General features: G+C 44.9%; 1 long non-coding RNA gene across 1 annotated transcript in view; it reads left to right on the top strand.

Moving 5' to 3' along the window:
• The first annotated feature begins 6459 nt into the window (after positions 1-6459).
• LOC142039873 (uncharacterized) overlaps positions 6460-18047 on the top strand; it is a 33368-nt gene continuing 21780 nt past the window's right edge. The window contains exon 1 of the long non-coding RNA XR_012653081.1: positions 6460-6617. This is a non-coding gene — a long non-coding RNA (uncharacterized LOC142039873). The remainder of the gene's footprint in view (positions 6618-18047) is intronic.

The raw sequence follows: 18047 nt of genomic DNA, 5'->3' as shown, positions 1-18047 counted from the left end.
TGCTCCTGTCAGGCTCCTCGATAATCCATTTTTCTTTTCATTTTGCTGTTTTTTTCCATCCACTTACGTTTACTTAGTGCCCAAATCAATCTCCTGTTACCAGTCATTCATCTCAAATCCTTCCACTTTATAGAGACTACAAATGACTTGGAAAAGTCACTTGCATTTTATTTTTAAAGGTCATTTGCCAATAACAATGCAACATCAAATCTGGTTTCATACTTAGAGGAAATCAGCAAAATAGGTCATTTTTCCTCCTATAGATGAACTCCTTACTTGCTCATTTGGACTTCAGCTTTCTCCTTGGACTCCAGTGAATGATATTTCCAAGTGCTCCAACGGCACTTGGAGTAGTAAACTGAATGGGGAGCCTGAATTTTAGCTGTGTTTCTTCTTTTGTTTTGCTCTGGTTATGATAGCGGACGCATTCTGACAGGATTGCTTTAAATCAGAATGATCCTACTAATAGTAACTGACAGTTTAATTGATGTCTTGGCTTTCCTCTTCATTATTTTTGGCAGCAACACCCCTTCTACTGCATGATGTCTAATCCAGCACTATCAATATACTAAGTTCAGCGGCACACACCTGCTATCCATTTCATTAAAAGTACATCTTTAAATGACCAAGCAATGGGATTTCTTTGTGGGGTGGCCATTGGTTATTTGTACCGTCAAATATATGCTCTTGCAAGGGTCCAGGTTGAAAGAATGGCAGTAAGTCATTGGAAAGAAGGGGACAGTTATTACAATAGCATTATATGTTTTAATGATAATTTTGAAGGGTTGTTAGTTTCAGCCTCCCCCAGGTTTTTTGGGAGGGAAATCTTGCAAATTTTTTTCTGGTAGGCAAGGGCCAAAACTTTGGAACTGGACCCATCTCAGTGAAATTTGACACTGAAGCAGCAGATGAAGAGACAACAGGGCCCTACAAACCTAATAAAAATAGATGGTTAAGAAGAAAAATGAAATCCTACTAATATTCCTACCAAGGAAAAGATGGAGAACAGATTCAGCCCTTGTTAGACATCAGAGAATCTGTGCAAAGACTCCTTTCATTTCTCTGCTCCCAGAACCACTCATTTTCTCAGACAACCTCTTTCCTTTAAAAGACAGGAAATTAACTGCACTGAAATATGAAATGAATAAATTTTCAGTATGATATATTGATTTGTGTATATTTTAGTTAGGTTTTCAAACATTTAGATTATTAAATAGTCCTTCTGTAAATCTTTATCTGAGGTTTGTTGGGGTTTTTTTTCTTGGCCTTTGGAAGGAGTTGGTTATTGTCTGTGTTAATTTCTTTCTGGTTCTTTCCCCCTTATCTCTCACATCTAATTTGCAACAGATACCTCAGCTCCTTTGAAAAGTTGTGGTTTTTTTTCACCAAATTCAGCAACAGCAGCTCTTGTTTCTTCAGATGGTTTCATCATGGTGTCCTTGACATTTTCCTGCCTTTGTATCATCCATTTATGTTTGAGGTGAAAACTGCTATGGCTGTAGTGATAAAAGTATGTTACAGACAGAGTTTGTAGTCTGCTTGGTAATTCTTCTGGCTGCACAGAGACGATCATCTTCTTTCATGTGGCCAGCAGGTAAAACCACAAAGATGGCAAATACCAGGGAAAGAGATTTTATGCTGAGCACTGCTTCCTCATTGTCTTTCTGGCTGATTTTATTTATTTCCCATGTGAGGCAAACAAATCCAAAAACTAGAGTGTCTTGTCTCATGAGCAGTGTCAGCTGGAGATGCAGGATAAGGGGGTGTTTCTCAGAAATGAGAAAACCAGATGCTCCTGGAAGAACCCAAAGGTTGTGCCAGGCCTGTTGGCACTGTGTGGTGATGTCCCACAAGCACTTCTCACCGTGAGTCCTGCTTTTTATCAAATTCTCTTATTTTTCCACAAAGAAGTACTGATATGACAAAGAACCCTTGGGAAAAGTGTTCATTTGGCCAGAACATGCAGAAAGAAATGGGGGTCTCTGCTCTTTGTGCCCAGGAGAATCAGGAACATGGACTCATGGCACCTTTAGTTGTATCTCCGAGAAGACAGCTGTGATGTTAAAGCTGGCCCTGGATGATTGAGGGGAAATAGCAGAGCTATTTCAATATCACTTCATCAGAAGTGGAAAATGTTTGTTGGAAGGAAATGCCAAGCATGCATGCTGTGGGGTAATCAGGCATGCAGGGGAGGATGGGAAACATATGCTGAGCTTCGAGCCTTGGCTTACTTGCTGTTCAGCATTGGAGCCCGTGCTTGCTCACTGGAGTGGGGAGGTGGGCCCCTTTTCTGGTGCACAGCAACACCCGAAAGGTGGATGCATAGCATGGGCTATGTGTCCAGCACCACCAGCAAGTGCTGACAACCATGTCCTGTGCCTGTGGTGAGAGAGCCTTGGGTACTGCGGTGTGTGACACCCTAAAGGGTGAGCAGGCAATGGGATGGGTTTTACCTGATCAAACCTTCCCTACCTCCTCTTTGCCAGCTACTCTCTCCCAGCATCTTTATCAAGGTTCAAAATCCTATACATGTGTTTCCCTGCTGGTTAGTGCTTGTGTTTGCAGATCCCAGGGGCTCCCGAGTGCTGGCTGTCTCCCCTGCCCTTGCAGATCCTAGTGGCTGTCCCACAGTCCTGGAAGAGCAGGGCTGCAAAACCCAGGGAGCAGCATTGTAACACCTTGGCACAGGCCAGGGTCAGGGCGAGAGGTGCTTATGGATGGACATACCAGTATCAGCCCCCGATATCTGCCCAGACTGCTGTGGCCCAGAAGAGTTAAGAGAGAGGTGAATTATATTACTCCGTGTGAGTTGTGCTGGAAGTTTTGCTTCCCAGCATGTTCCTAGCCTGGCTGAGGGGTGATGAAAAAAGATCTGCCTTTGAATTCACCTGTATCATCCCCCATTTCTGTCAGCGACTTGGTTGATTTTATTCTGCTTGAGGGTTGTCTCTGGTAATGGGCAAATTTTGTTGTGGACAAACTCATCGCAGATTTACTTTCCTGTCTTGCTGCTGTTTTGCACAGATTATCTATTTTAAAATGTGAGGTGAAGCTAATTGCTTATGTTTTAATGTCCTTTTCTTCCAGCATTTGGGGGAAAAAACCTCCACCTGTACTGGCAAAAAAAATATTTGGATAGAAATTAGGGATATTTTGTTTAGGAAATGTAAAAGCAAAACAAACAGAATTTCAGGCTGCTACCACTATCCCTCTCGCTACTGAAATGTCCTGCTGTATTTGCTGCTAGTTCCCATTGCTGGGGATATTGGCAAATGTGCTGTTTGTTCAAACATTGCTCTTCAAAAGCAGATTCCTGAACTAGCAGGCTGGAGGCCTGACTGATGTAGCTGGGCTGAAACAACTCCAGGTAATTGCTCCTTTGTGTGCCTGGTAGATGGAGATAGGAGAGGGGGAGGCATCGAGGAACACACATGGTGAGTTTCTATGGATGCTTTTTGGAGATGGTATAGCATGGAGGGAGAACAGTGCCCTGGTTCATGGCTGTCTTCCTGAGCAGCGGTAGGCTGCACAGATAGATAATCCCATGAACCAGGCAAAGAGCTGCCCATAGGCTTTAGAGGTGGGCCGCTGATCCCCAGGGTGGTGCAGCATCACACTGAGAAAGGACAATGATCCAGCTGTTCCCTAGTGCCAGCTCTAACCCCAGTTTGTCTTTTCAGCTGTTTTTTTAGGTGACTTTCTGGCAGGCCCAACACAGATTGCCACTTTCCCTCCCAAGGAAGAGCATATTTGCGGAGAGAGGTTTGAATCTCAGCTTGTTTCTCCTTCCTTCTCCTTGTGGGACAGCTTGGGGGACCTGAGCAGAGAAACTTTGATCAGTAGTAAACTAGAAAGAAAAGGTATTTCAGGGAGATGGAAACTATCTGGGGGTTGAATTTAGCAAGTACCTTTCAGACAGAGCTTTAAGCAGATTTCCTATGTCATGCCACGCAAAATCAGCGTGTGTAGTGATTAACTGTAGACAGACTGTGGGAGGGATGACAAGTTTCAATACAACTCAGTCAAACACATCTTTTTGTGCCCCAGAGTGAAGTTTAAAATGGTTCTAAGCACTTAACAGATTAGGATATTTTTAATGTCAGGTGTGCCTTTGTGGATTTATCCACATTGTGTAAATTCCTCCTTGTGAAGTATTTTGCTTTAGGTCATCTGCCAATGCTACAGAAGCACCAGACTGTGAGAACAAAGGACTTGAGAAGATGAACTGAAGTTCCTCTCCCCACTCTGTAGTTCCAGTTCCCCAGGTTTTTTTAATCCCGTGACAAACAGAGTAACTCAGAGCTTGGTATGTAAAGACTTGTTTGATTTTAACAGTTTTGTCCATTAGATATGTAAGTGCCATGACCATATGGTGCTCTCTCATTCATTCAGTTCCTGAGCTTTGTTTATCTGCTCAGGTAGTCTCCTCAGCTATTTACCTTACTCAGACTCCATTTTCTTTAATATACAGGCTGCATTTAAAAAGCTGAAACAAGTTTTCAACTCCTTATTAAGAGTTTATTTTTGAGCTATACATTTATAGCTTAAGTTTTTCTAGTGCAAGACACATCCATCACAGGGTGGGAGGGTGTCAACAGTAAGAGTAAAACCGTAATTTCTAATCTGCAGGTTGGCAAAGTTGTACTGTACTGTACTGTAGCTGTATGCCACAACCAAGTCTACAACATAGGTGTCCTAGAGAGCATTATTGTAATTTGCCATCCCACACAGCACCAAGAGCTGCAATATTTTATTTTGGGCCATTGGCTACTGGAAGAAAAAGTGCATTCACTTCTTGGGAGCTGCTAATTCTCTTGTGTTTGCAGAACAGAAGTGCCTCTGCCAAGCCAAGATGGGAAGGAGGGGGGCAGGGAGCAGTGACCCCTCTGTGCTGCTCCGGTGCTCAGCTCCGCGGCAGTGAACTGGGCAGGAGCAGGGGAGGCCGGGCTGGCTGAAAGGGAAAGTGCTGCTAACATGAGTTTCTCCCACATTTGGGGCTGTGGCAGATGGGGCCATGCAAAGCTCCTCTGGATGTGGATGTGATCTCTATACTTATCTCTGTTGGACTTGGCATCCAGTGTTCCCCCTGGCAGATCAAATCCTGCTGCCCAGGTAGTTATTGTGCCTTCCTAAAGGCCACTCATAATAGAGCTGGGCACGTATCTAGTTATGCTGCTCACACTTTGAGCCTGACTGGCCAGCCAGTTTTCCACCAATGGTACTTGTGTACCAAGGTGGTATCTCGGTTGGATGGATGCACCTACTCAGGGGGTGGGAGGTGTACAGCTTTGTGTATGGGAACAGGGAGAAGCAGCATTGTCATACCACAGCTGCCGAGCTAGATTTCAGGTACCAGGAACACCACTGCGTCCTGCTGCATGTTGCTTCTCTAAATTTAGCACTGTCAATACCTTCGGGGTTAGCTCTGGTATGTGTCTGTAGGCTGGGAGTGAGCCAAGAGCTCAGGGAGAGGATGGGATGCCATGGGTCATAGCTCACACATCTGGTGCCTAGCTGTCAGAGCCAAGGATCGCTTCTCTCCTTACGTGGAAAAGAGGAAAAAGCATGCCCACAATTAGAAAGATGTGTAGCTTGTTGGCTGAGGCAGGGTGAATGGACTCTCCCACTCCTGACAAGAAGGGGTGCAACAAAATCAGTGCTTCAGTAGAGGGAATTAAGTATTTCACTCTTAAACTTTTCCTGTCTTTCAGCACATTGCAAATAACAAAATGGTTATAAATAAAGCTACTCTGCTAAACAAGCAGCTTAGGCTGGTGTTAGGAAGAAGAGACCAATTAATTTCTATTCACAACAGATAACAATCTTCAGCTCCTCTAGATCATGAGCTTCTTTGGGAACAGCATCACCATATCACTATACATTTATCTGCCTGGTTATCAGGATGCAGATTTGTAGATGTGAGGATGTGAGCCTTGGAAATCCACTGTTCTGTGATGGAAGGACAAGAACACGGTCATAAGGAATAGAAGGAATTTCCTTTTTTTGTCTTTCAGTGTATTTTATAGGCATGTGAAATAGACCAACACCTATCCAAAATGTCCCTGCTTTCTCATTATAGTGAAAAATGACATTTATCAGCATGGCTGAGTCTTAGGAAAGTCTGTTATTGGAAGCAGTATGCAACTGTAAGAAGACAATATTTAGTAACATGCACATGAAGCTTTTCTTCCATTAAAATGCTGCTTCAGACAAGAACGTGTTGCTTGATGAGTTTTTTGGAGAGCAGATTTTCATTCGTAATGAGAACACACATCTCAGCCACTGTTATTAACGTGAACATGCTCTAAAATGAAAATAGAAAGAAGCCAAAGCCAGAAAGCTGTCAGGGCAGCATAAAGCAGCATCAGATCTTGACAAGGTGGGCTGTCCAGTCTCATAATAATGTTTAGGTACCATGGGAAGCACGTGCTGTGCGAGAGTCACTGGTATCAGCAGAGCAGTCATTCACATAGCACTCAAACTGGATCATCCAGTGGTCGTGGTGCTCCTCTCTAGTGTTTCTCTACTGTCCTTGGCTTTTAGGATGTTGTGGACAGAATTGCATGTTGCAACTTTCTGGGGGTTGGATGCCTCCTTCTCATCTGTTGGCTGAAGAGGTGAGTGATTTTTCCAGAGCTTACTTAAAAAGGGGGGTCCTTACTGCAGTACCTTGCAAAGGGTTAGCCTTTGTTCTGCAGATTGCAAGTCTCTCTCTTGGTCGAGTTGAAGATGAAATACAAAAGTAAAGCGAAGCCCTCCTTCAAACAGTCACTTTGACTGGAAAAGGCCAACTTCAATTTATTTTCCCTTCTTACCATCTTTGTTGCAGTACATAAGACAGAGCCAGCGAGTCCTGCTGTTCAGCATTGTCACTCCTCTGCTCCGTACAAAGCATGGTGATTTATACCTAGGCATGTGCACCATGCAGAGAGGAGAGCAGGTTAATACTGCTCTGTTTGCACATTGCCTTGGCCATATGAATGCATCAGCAGTGAGAGATAAATAACACAACAGAAACTGGCAATGAACTCAAATTGCAGAGTGTCTTCTAGAGAGAGGATTGTATGAAGGACTTGCTTTTCCCTTGTGGGTATGAGGTTGGCAGGAGAATTAGAGAGGATGGAGGTTGAAGGATGAAAACCCTCTGCCTCATGAGCACTACAAAGGCTGAAGGGGCATCTTTTGCAGCTGATGGGTGAGCTTGTGTCCTTCCCAATCTTCACTTTGATTCCTCTTCTCCCTCCTCAGTGAGTTCAGCCCTAAACAGCCAAACGAGTCCTTCCCAGCCCCACACAAAAACTGAATCCTTTGAGTGCAGGAGCTTTGAGGCACAGGGTTGAAGCTAAGATCAGCAGGCTGGGGCTTACATGAGAAGTGGGTACTCAAATAAGAACAGCCAGCATGTCTGTGAACTAGCAGAGCCTCTAGCCCTTCTGCCCTACAGGGAAATACGTGCTTGCTAATTAGAGGTACCAACTTTTAAATTGCTCTGCTGTCCTCCTGGAATCTGTTATTGGGGGTCCTTCCTTGAGATCTGAGCTCAGAGCTCTGAGTGTTTGCATGGGGGACCCTGACTGCTCCCAAAGGTTCCCTCAGATCACGTCCCAGCCTGGGTGAGAAAGAAAAAAGACACACATGCCCCTGCCCTGCTCCCCAGCTAACAATGCGACTGTGGCCAGGCTGACAAAACATAGTAGTTGAATATTTTTTTCCTTTAAAACCATCCAGATTTTTTTTTTCCTTTTAGATTATAGTATTTCTGCTACCATATGAGTTTAGGTATCAGATAAATTGGAAATACTAAAAAATGTTACAAAAAAAGTCAAAACAAACTCTTGAACTTAAAATAAATCTATGAATTAATGTTCTTTTCCCCTGTTTGCATACTTTACTACTTTTGGGTTTCCTTCTGACATGGAAATTTCTGTTATGATTGCAGCCTTGCCAGGAAATACTGTTGGATAACTTGTTCACAGGAGTTTTGTAGGCAAAGAGGTAAACCTACATAAATATCTTAAGTCTCAGACACATCTTGGAGCTGAATTAAGCTGCAGTCCCTCTGCCCAGCTTTGCTTATTCAGTCCTTTCCTGTATTTAGTGTGGTTGACAAAGTCCCACAAATTTCATGTGAGCTGCAGGATAACTGAAGTTTCTGCTGTTCATGTTTGCCATTTCTCCCAAAGTGCTGGAGGTACTAGCTCCTGTGCTTGATGTTTTCTCCCTGCTGTAACACGAGCTGCTTGACAGATTAATAGCATGTATTTTTTTATCTGTCAGTTTTTATAGTGTGCTGTGAACCCTGAGAGTATTTTTATTGCCTATCATTTTCTCCAGAAACTGAGTGATTATTTGTACTTTTTTCCCTACCATGAGAGTTCAGGCTGGTATTGACTCTTTCTGGGACAATCTCTACATGTAAGCACCTTTCACAGCAATATCAGCTTGCTCAACTACAATTCTGGGACTTTTTCATGTACCAAATCCTTTGGTTCGCAGGCAGAAATGTCACTCTACCGAGCTGAGGAGAAAAAAGCAGTGCAGTCCCTCATTCATTTTCCAGACTGGGATTTTCACCTAGGTCTACAAATCCAGCTTCAAGTCTGTCTTGCCCGCCAATATAGTGTGACATGTGCCTGTGCATCACCCAAAATCACATGCATGTGACTGCATGAGAAAATGAACTAACTATGTAGAAGGTCTGGAAGTGTTTAAACACACAAGCTTGTTATCTCAAAAGGCAGGAGTCACAGGGAGCTCCCTCTGAGTTTTCCTCGTGAACCACGTATCTCCAGTTTAAAGTTTTGTGGCAGCCCATGATCTCCAAGGCTTTGTGGCAGGAGGTCCTGGACTTCATCAGGTAAAAAGATGTTCTGCTGGAGGGGAAAGAGGAGATGTGTGGTGTAAGCAGAATGAGGTTTGGAAGAGGATTCAATGCCCCAGGGAACATTAGCTGTTTTCCCAACTTCCTTAGAGGATCTTCAGCTCCTTAAGGATTGTCAGAATTTCCTCAGTCCCCAACGATCTGGGTTGATTTACATCCCGTTCCTCCCATTTCCAGCTCCGCAAGGCCAGGAGCTGGCTTGTAGCACATTTTAGTCTGAGACATAGGGGATAGTTGTACCTAGGAGAATGAGGCTCTGGCTCGTGCAGGAAAGGAGACTCCTCAACCTAGTTCTTGCTTGTTTAGGCTCTTCTGGGCTCGATAGGCACCCAGATCTGGGCATAACAGGGCTTGGAATAAAGACAAGGAGAAATACTTGCTTCCAAAGACCACCTGTTGGATTTATTACAGAACTGATATTTGGAGAGGAGCATTTTGTGAAATTGCAGGGAGGTATCAAGGTGCTATGCTGATTTAGTGTCTTAGACAACGATCTGTGCAAAAATTGCACAGGGGTGGTTCAGTTTAGAAAAGAGAAGACTGAAGAGGGATATGGTAAAAGCCTTACACTCATAAAAAAGCTGCTCTTTCTCCGTAGAAGGGCCATTAATTGTTCTTTGTGTCTTCGTCAAAAGGACAAGATATCAGGAACATCATGTGTGATGAGTAGAGCTAGGTTTGCCTCGCGGAGATGGAGAGGCAGGCCCACTTTGGCACTGGGCTAGCCAAAGGCACTGCAGGACAGTTTTGATTTCACAGAGAAAAGCACTGAATGTGCTGAAAGCTCTTCAGCATCCCATGGCTTTTGTGTTGAAGATCTGGCAAGTTTTCAGACCAAATTTGAAAAAATTTCTAGGAAAAAAAAAAGTGAAGATAGACTGTGTACCTCAGGTGTTGTTCATGTGGCCATGCTCACCAGCTGCTACGTTTTGTGGGACTGCAAAGGCACCTGGAGTTTGGAGGAGGGCAATTCTTTTCTAAGGCCTGGGAAAGTGGGATGTATGACAGCAACTGCTGAATGTGCTCTTCAGAGGATCAGTTACCAAAACCAGATTGTTGCTTAAGCCATTCTTTTCATATTACTAAAAACACCTGAGGTCAACTCAAAACCTGAATCCTGTATGTGTGGCCAGGGTCAAGGCAAGGCAGGTGGGACAGATCTGCTCTAAGAGCCACCATCGAGGGCACCTGGAGCAGGGTCTCTGGGAGGAACGAGGTGCACACACACAGCCTGCATACAGAGGTTCAAGGATGCCTCAGCCGGTGCGAGGGCTTACGCTGGCTTCAGTGCTCCCAAAATCAAATGCAAGGAAAAGAAAGCAAGTGACCAGGAGAAAAGCATGATGTGGAGGAGGGAACTGAAGGTATGAGAAAACGCAGAAATTCAAGTAAGCTGAATACTGATATACTACTTTTGGCCTGGACTGTTGAAGTTTGTCCACTGCTTGATTCTTAGAGGTTTTTTTCCCCCACTCCTGCCTCAGAGTTTAATAGTTATTTGTGGTGTTAAGACATATATTGTACAAGGAGCTGATTCAGAGCTCAGACCTGCAGTGTTCCTAGGGTCTTGAACTTCAGGACAGAAATACATACATCAAATTTAATTCTTCTAGTCAAACTGACACTCTCCAGACCACTAGGCTTAAAATATGGGCTTATGGTTTTCTTATGATTGGAAAATGAAAGTAAAATGTCTTCATTCTCATTCCCCCCCTTCCAAACAATACATCCTATATTTAAGTATTCATATCTGCAGATGGCTCTTTCTACATAGACACTATATCATATATTTAACTATACATTCAGATAACATCCAGTCAGTCAAGCTTAACCCATCAGTTTGACTATACCAGAAAAGGGAAATGCCAAGATAAAGAGACCAGATTTGCTCACATATTTCTAGTCTAAAAGCAATGCCACAATGTTGGTATTTTAACAAAAATATAAAGTTGTATCCAGTGGTTTCCACTCATGGAAACCCTCTGTCAGAGTCTGAGAAAAGTTTTCATCTCAACAGAAGAAAATGGGCTATTGCTTCTGTAACATGGCACAAAAATCTGGGAAATCTATCCTCTGCATTCCTTGTGCTGCTTCCAATCTGCCACTCAGATCTCTGGAAAAAGGTACACCTCTGCTGCTCCATTTTTTTGCTGAGGGATGTGAGAAGGACAGCAGTACAGGACACAGCAACCTGAGTCAAGGAATTAACACAGAAACAACTTCAGGCATTTGGGGAACAATCAGCCTGTTTGGGAAAAAAAAAAAAATTACAAAAACGTGTGCTGGATAACAACACTGGGAAATAAATTACAGAGAAAAGAGAAGCTGATAGAATTCTTGTAAACAAAGCCAAGTATACAATTAGAGCTACTCAAGGCTTTTATTATGAGAAAGCCAGTTAATCCAACAAAATCCTTGTTCAGCTCTTTTTAAAAACAAACCCAAAAAATTCTGTGCCAGAGAAGCAAACTCCACAGAGGAACTGTTTCATCTCTTTAGTGAGGGAGTAGAGAGTAAGATTGTTTTTTTTTCTGGAGAGCTTTTGTCGGGAGAAATAACTGGACATTAGATAATAACATCAAACCTAAGAACAAGCAATAGCAAGGATGAAACAGTCATTCTTTGAAAATGAAGCCTGCAGTTTTCTTTTTTCAGACTGTCTGATCAGCTTTGCTCTTCCCCTGTGGCTGCACCATTGTTCTTCAGTGTTGTGTGCCCCAACAGCACTGAAACACTCAGAGTGCCTGAAAAGCACCTTCATAATTCTGCAGTCAGGGAAATAGCAATGTGTCTGCCACAGAAACCCCACTGGTGGGTCTCCTTCATGCAGGTGAGGCAAGAGCACCACAAATTCCTGGGATAAAAGCAACAGACATCCTGGACTGTGATATAACTGTTTTATAAGTGGGTGAGGTTACCTGGGTGGATTTACAGAGGAAAACAATGCAGTGAGACCCAGTGGCACACACAGTTTAGGGTGTGGGGAGATAGGAATACATGCTGTATGGGGTGCTTGAGTCTGGTATTTGCAACGCCTGACTCCAAGCAGGACAGACATATTCATCTCCCATTAGGAAGCATTATCCTAAGCAGGGCCAGCTGCATCAAATTCGTAGGTCAGGAAAGATGGGCTAACGCTGGCAGCGCTGCCGGTGAGCCTGCTGTGCAAACTGGTGATGGATGAGGTGCTGCGGTGAGAGAGGCAGCGAGGGAGTGCTCGCCTTTTACCAATTCAGCACGGGGGGTGCGAGTCGGGGGAGCACCGGCGATGCGCTGCAACACTCCTCCAAACAGGTCGTTGGCCCCAGATACATCACAGGATGCCAGAAAATCCCCGAGGACTGAAGCGTCTTTGCCACCAGTCCCACAGTTCAGGGGTGAACCCCATCACCGTGAGTCGTTGGGAGCAGCTCTGCAGATCACCTTTCACACTAAGAGGGGGGTCACTGCCTGGGGTGCGGGGCACATTATGGGCTGCAGGGAAGAGGGTTTCGGAATTGCACGGGACTTATTATGGGATGCTTAAGGGGGGAGGAAAAGGTGGCGGGGGGATGTTTATGTGATTTGGGGAGGAACAAGAATGGGAAGATAGAGGGGTAAGGGGATAAAGGGGCCAGTCATGTAAACAGTTTGCTGGTCAGTACACTCATCTGGGTGCACTCTGCACCCAGTCAGCGCAGTCTGTCCTATCTTCTTATTAAATTGCTCTCTAACCCTTTCCTAGGTGAGGGACTCTGTTTTCTCTGTGTATGGGAGTGTGAGTGCGGCAGCTGGCCTTGGCCGTGGGTTGGAGTGTGACCGGAGCGAGTGCAGGTGTGCGAGTGTGTGATGGCTAGCTGAGATCGAGCTGAACCAGCCAGCTAGCTGGTGACATGGCCTGGGAGGAAGGGGCAAGGGGGTCTCTGAGGGCCGTCTCAGGGTGTGAAAGCATCCGCGTGTCTCCAGGGGCAAGAGCACAGCGGGGCTGGCTGTGGGACCGAGGGTATCCTGGCCAGTTGCATGTGTGTGATGGATTGTACCAGCAGCTGGAGCAGCACTGCAGCCTCGGGGCTCATACGGCCCTGGGTGCCAGCAACTGGGGAGACTGGAATCTGGGACAGCTACTGGGGAGACTGGGTGTCTGAGCCCAGATATTGGAGGGATCCACTTGGTATGCATGTGTGTATAGATTCTTACTAAGGGACCTTTATTCTGTTCAGGTAGAGAAGGAATTGAGATGAGGCTGTTGGTGCTGTTTGTGTTGATGTGAACGTTTGTCTGTGATCTGTGTGGCCAGCCGTGTATATACATATATATGTGGTATATAAATGTGCACTGTGTGCATGTGCCTACTGGGAAAACATTTTTAGGCTCACTGCTGTTTGGACCTGGGGGCACAGAGCTGCAGCAGCCTCACATCTCTCAGGCTGTTGAATCCAGCATGCTATATTTTCCTTGAACAGTACCAAGATTTTACCCTGGCTGGGGAATCTCTAAAAACTATGTAGTCCCTGCTGAACTTGCTTGAGCTGTTCCTTGAAGTCAGCCCTATTGCTTGAGCTGTTCCCTGAAGTCAGCCCTATTTCTTGGGCTGACATAGAGGCAGGTTAACAAAGTAGACAGTTTTTAGAGCTGGTTGAGGTGCTTCAGAGGGGATCACAAGTTTGCTCCCCCTTCTCAGTCTGTAGATCCATCTTCCTTTCATGCAAGATACTGAAGGAAGCTCTTGGATTGCTCATGATTTGCATTTTATGGAAAGCTGAGCAAAGTGTGCTTTGGCTCACAGCCAGCGATAATCAAGGTAAGAGTTTGTAGGGACTCTGCACTTCAATTTGAGCACTAAAAAAAAAAAAAAAAAGAAATTAAGCATAAATGCAGCTCTGTGGCTTACTGAGTGACAGCACAATTTCTGACACTTCTTGTCATTTGGGTAATGAGAAGGACATTTATACTCACAGCAGGAACACTGTCATAGGGTGAGTTTTCTTGATGCTCTGTCTAAAAAGCCCCAGACATTTAAGGAAAAGAAAACTTATTAAAATTAATGCTGGTTGAGAACTTTTGGATGGTGTGTTTACTGCCTGCAGATCTGTGGTTCATCAAAACTGAAATTTGGTGTGAACAAGTTTTAGTGGTTCTTTCTCAAGGATGAATATGCCCTGCACATCCCAGACCAGCTAAGACTTTGTTGAAGTTTTTAGCTCCCTGCCAGACTGCTGGCACCTGCACTGTCAGGTTACAATTCTGCCACTGGCAACACAGAGCTGCTGCTTTCTTGAAGGCCTCAGAGAAAATATAACAGACGTTTTGCTTTTTCCAACATCAACTCACTGTCCTGATGACCAGAAATGTCCCTAAAGCCAGATTTTCTTAAGCCTTGCCACTCCTGAGAGCAGTAGAGCTGAAAAAAAGGGGAAGCAAAAAAAAAACCCCAAGCAGGATAGTAGAGAAAAGAAAGAGTGAAAAAACCCCCTGAACAGATTTCCTGGTCTCCTCTGGCAGAAAGCAGACATCCTGATAAATGGATAGGGTCAGCCTTTACCTATTGTGTGCTTTGCTTGTAGGTTGTCTCTGACATATGATTTACCGTTAAATATCTGCCGCTTGTCCTTGAAGGGAACTCTGTATTTCACAAGGTACAAAAACATCCTGCTGAGGTAATCTTCTAGGCTATTCAGTGCAGCCAGCTGTCTCGCTGAACTGTATCTCTGAGGACCTTTTGATGAGGGGCTGTTTTAACTGCGAGCCACTGTGTGGTATATGCAGCTGCCTGAATTGGGTACCTCTCAAGGACGATGATGAGATGCTGCTGGGAAAGATGGTCTTTTGGAGGCCACAGCACCATGTTTTCTCTTCACTGTCCCTATATAAGTACTGTCCCAGCAGTTCTGAGGGCTGTTGGGCCTTAAAAGCTTTGTGAACTCTTGGGAAACTGAAGAAGAAAACACCTCTGAAAAGCTCTTGGGAACATCAATTCTAAGCCTTTGTCTGGGCAGCAGGTTGAATGTCACTTTGGTACCTTACTATTACTTCTTTCGCATATCTGGAAGAAAAACTGTGGGCTGTTTAATCTTGGTCTTTCTATGTGTCCCATGGCTGAAGGAAGGGACATGTCTAATCTGCAGTCTGTGTAGAGGAAGCTCTGCTATACTGATAAATAAAAGAAATGTCAACTCTTCAGAGGTGGCTGAACAGCCCCATAACACTATCAATCACAGGTGCCACATAAATGCTACAATACATCATCTGGCTTTCAGTGAACCTTACCAATGTTTAACTTGGTCTCTTCCACCTTGTTACTTTGGTTTGATTAATTTATGGGTAAAGTTTTTCGTTTTCATAAAGTTTCACTTGCAAAGATTTTCAGCAACAAGGTGAAACTGCCTTCTCTGTATATCCTATGCATCCGTCAGGAGAGCCTGCCACCCTTTACTGGCCTGAAGTCCTGTGAAAATCTGGCTTATGCTTAACTTCCTCCTTGAACACTGAGCATTTTCTCCTAAACTTCCTCCTGGACCTCCTTGCTTGCAGTCATCTGTGAAGGACTCCTGAATAATTCAACAGTACAAAGTGCCTGTTAGTGCCCTTGACTCAGTGCTGTCCAAAGAAGAGCCACACAGTCCCAGAGGCTCCACCACATCCTCACCTATCCCTTCTGGGACCCATAAAACTCCTGGACCATTTCTTTCTCCATAAAAAGACCTCCAACTTCTATTAATTGTAGCTATGTTCTGTATCAAGCAAGCAGTTAACTGCCAATAATCTGAGGTAGCAGCCACTTTCCCACACTTGCCATGCCAGAGCTTGCAGTCAGCAGAGGCAGCCCTGTGTATTGACATTAAGTATACGTCCCTGTCCATCTTAGATATATGCTTATATGTGCACATGCATGCCTTGCTAATGCGCATGTTTCCCTCTGAAACTCACTTTCCTCATAAAAAAATGCTCAGAGGACACCTCCGTCTTATAGAGCATTGCAAACTACCTGTGAGTACCGTTAACTTATCAGTGGAAGTTGCATACAAGAGTTCTGGGTCTGTTTTTGCACCAGCCTTACACAGTCACTGGGGCAAGGTGAAGGTTGAACAGAGAAGCACAACTGGTCTGCCATCTGGGGCTCTGCACCACATCTTCTTTCCAAAACATTTCCAGAAGAATGCCCTTTGCTGACAACCAAAAAGGCTGACTCCGGTTTCCTCAGTGCACATCTTCCCTTGAGCATGGGCAGATTTCAACATGATGGTGCTAGAAGCTAAGCTTCTGATAGGATTTTTACATACGTGCCCTGTGCTGTGCAGTGAAGTCGTGGGTGGCTGCAGAAGTGCCCTGGGAAATATGCCTTCGCTGTGAAACAACCCATGGGGAAATCCCAACCGGCTGCGTTGGGCACAAGGGGCTTCTTCCAGTACAGCCATTCATGTGAACCCTGCCTGGAGTCTTGTATTGCTACCGGTCCTTGCTCACTTATCTTGGACGACAGCAGTTGATAACAGCACAGACACACACACATATAGATGTATATTCACATATACACACATTCACGCGCACAGCACAAACCAGGGAACCTGGCAATGATGCTACTTTATGTGTCTCCCTAAATAATTTACAAGCTCTTTAAAATGGGGCGATTCCTGCTCCAGTATACAGCACCACCTCCAGCAGGTTTGCCTGGCACTACTACAGACATAATGTAGCGGTTCTTAATTATTGGCAAAGGGAGAGATTTATACATTAAAACTAGTTATTTAAGAGATCTGTACCTACCAGATCTTATCCTTTCTGTAAGAATGACAAAATGCTTTGCAGGATAGGAAGGCAAATTCCCACATATACCTCTCCTGAATCCACAAGTTGAATTTTGATCTTTGATTTGTTGGTGATCCCTAAAACCATGGTTTTTACTGTGCTGCAACTCAGACTTCTTCTGGCTTCTCTTCCGGCTTTTCTTTCTGCCCTGAAATTCAGGGTGTCTGGCTAATGAGCTTAAGCATGGCTGTCAGGATAGTAGCTGTGGTGGAAAAGAGAGAAAAGCTCCAGTTTGCTTCTCAAACAGCCTTTTCTGTCTATGGTAGGAGAAAAAGATGCTTTGGTTTATAGCAAACGAGCCTTTCCAAATGAATTTGGCTGGGCATGCAATGGCATCTTCCCGTCACTGCAAAATAAATTCCCCTGAAAAAATCCCTTTTGATAAACAACACTCAAAGTGACTTTATCATGTCAGAACTTAAACAAGAAATCTCCTCTCTGCAGCAGGCCGAAGTCAGGGAAAAACAGCAATGGATTCTCTCAGCTATACGCAGCTGGTTTTTTTCATCCTGGGTCCCTTTTCTTCGCAGCGCGGTATGATCCCAAAGCCAGACGCTCTGAGCACGCTTTGTGGGCAGATGCTGCTGCTGCTCTCGTTAACTAAGCAGGAGGCAAAGAAAAGCTGCGCTGCGAGTGAATCATAAGAGCTGGGTCCCTGCACTAGCCAAGCACAGCCCCTGGAAGAGCCACCTCTTTGGAGTCAGAGCAGATATCCTTTTCAAAGATACGCTCCAGTTTCACTAGACGGGGCCCCAGCTCATCTGCTCCATAGGGAGGGGACGTCCCCTCTACGTTAAGCAGACTGGGTGACATGCCATGCTCTGTTTGATACAGGATGACAGGGCTTTGCAAGCCATGGCAGGACCTTTGGGCCATCAGCTGAGGAGTCCTTGGTCTGGAAACAGGGCAGGCACCTCCCTGAGGGCCAAGAGCTGCTCAGGCTGGTGCAAAGAAACATGAATTTTCTCTGTGCCCATGGGTGATGCAGCCTGGCCAAGCAGGGATGACATTTGCCTACCTGTAGTGTATAATGATGTCCCACAGACATGGACGGTGTCTGTGAAAGCCAAGTGAGCAGGCAAGCTTAAACCTACCTGCCACCCCATTAGGGATTTTTCTTTTGGCGTCTTGATATCTTTTTAAATCTGGTACTCCACAGCCCTTTGATGTGCAGGTGTTGCTCCTGAGTGGCTGGTGCAGAATGTGAGCCAAGCCCAGATTTCCCCCTGGACACTACTGACATCCTTGCTGCCATTCCTTGTCTCACAGGCTGGAGAGGGCTTCCTAAGCTGTGACCTCCTTCCACACATCCCAGGTATGTTAACTGCCATTACAATTTTCTTCTCAGCCCACTCAGCCTATCGAAGAATAGAAATACACC

Source organism: Buteo buteo, chromosome 15 (genome assembly GCF_964188355.1).
Source record: "Buteo buteo chromosome 15, bButBut1.hap1.1, whole genome shotgun sequence".
NCBI classification, from domain to species: domain Eukaryota; kingdom Metazoa; phylum Chordata; class Aves; order Accipitriformes; family Accipitridae; genus Buteo; species Buteo buteo.
Note: the sequence above shows the minus strand (reverse complement) of the source record. Positions and strands in the feature narration are given on the sequence as shown.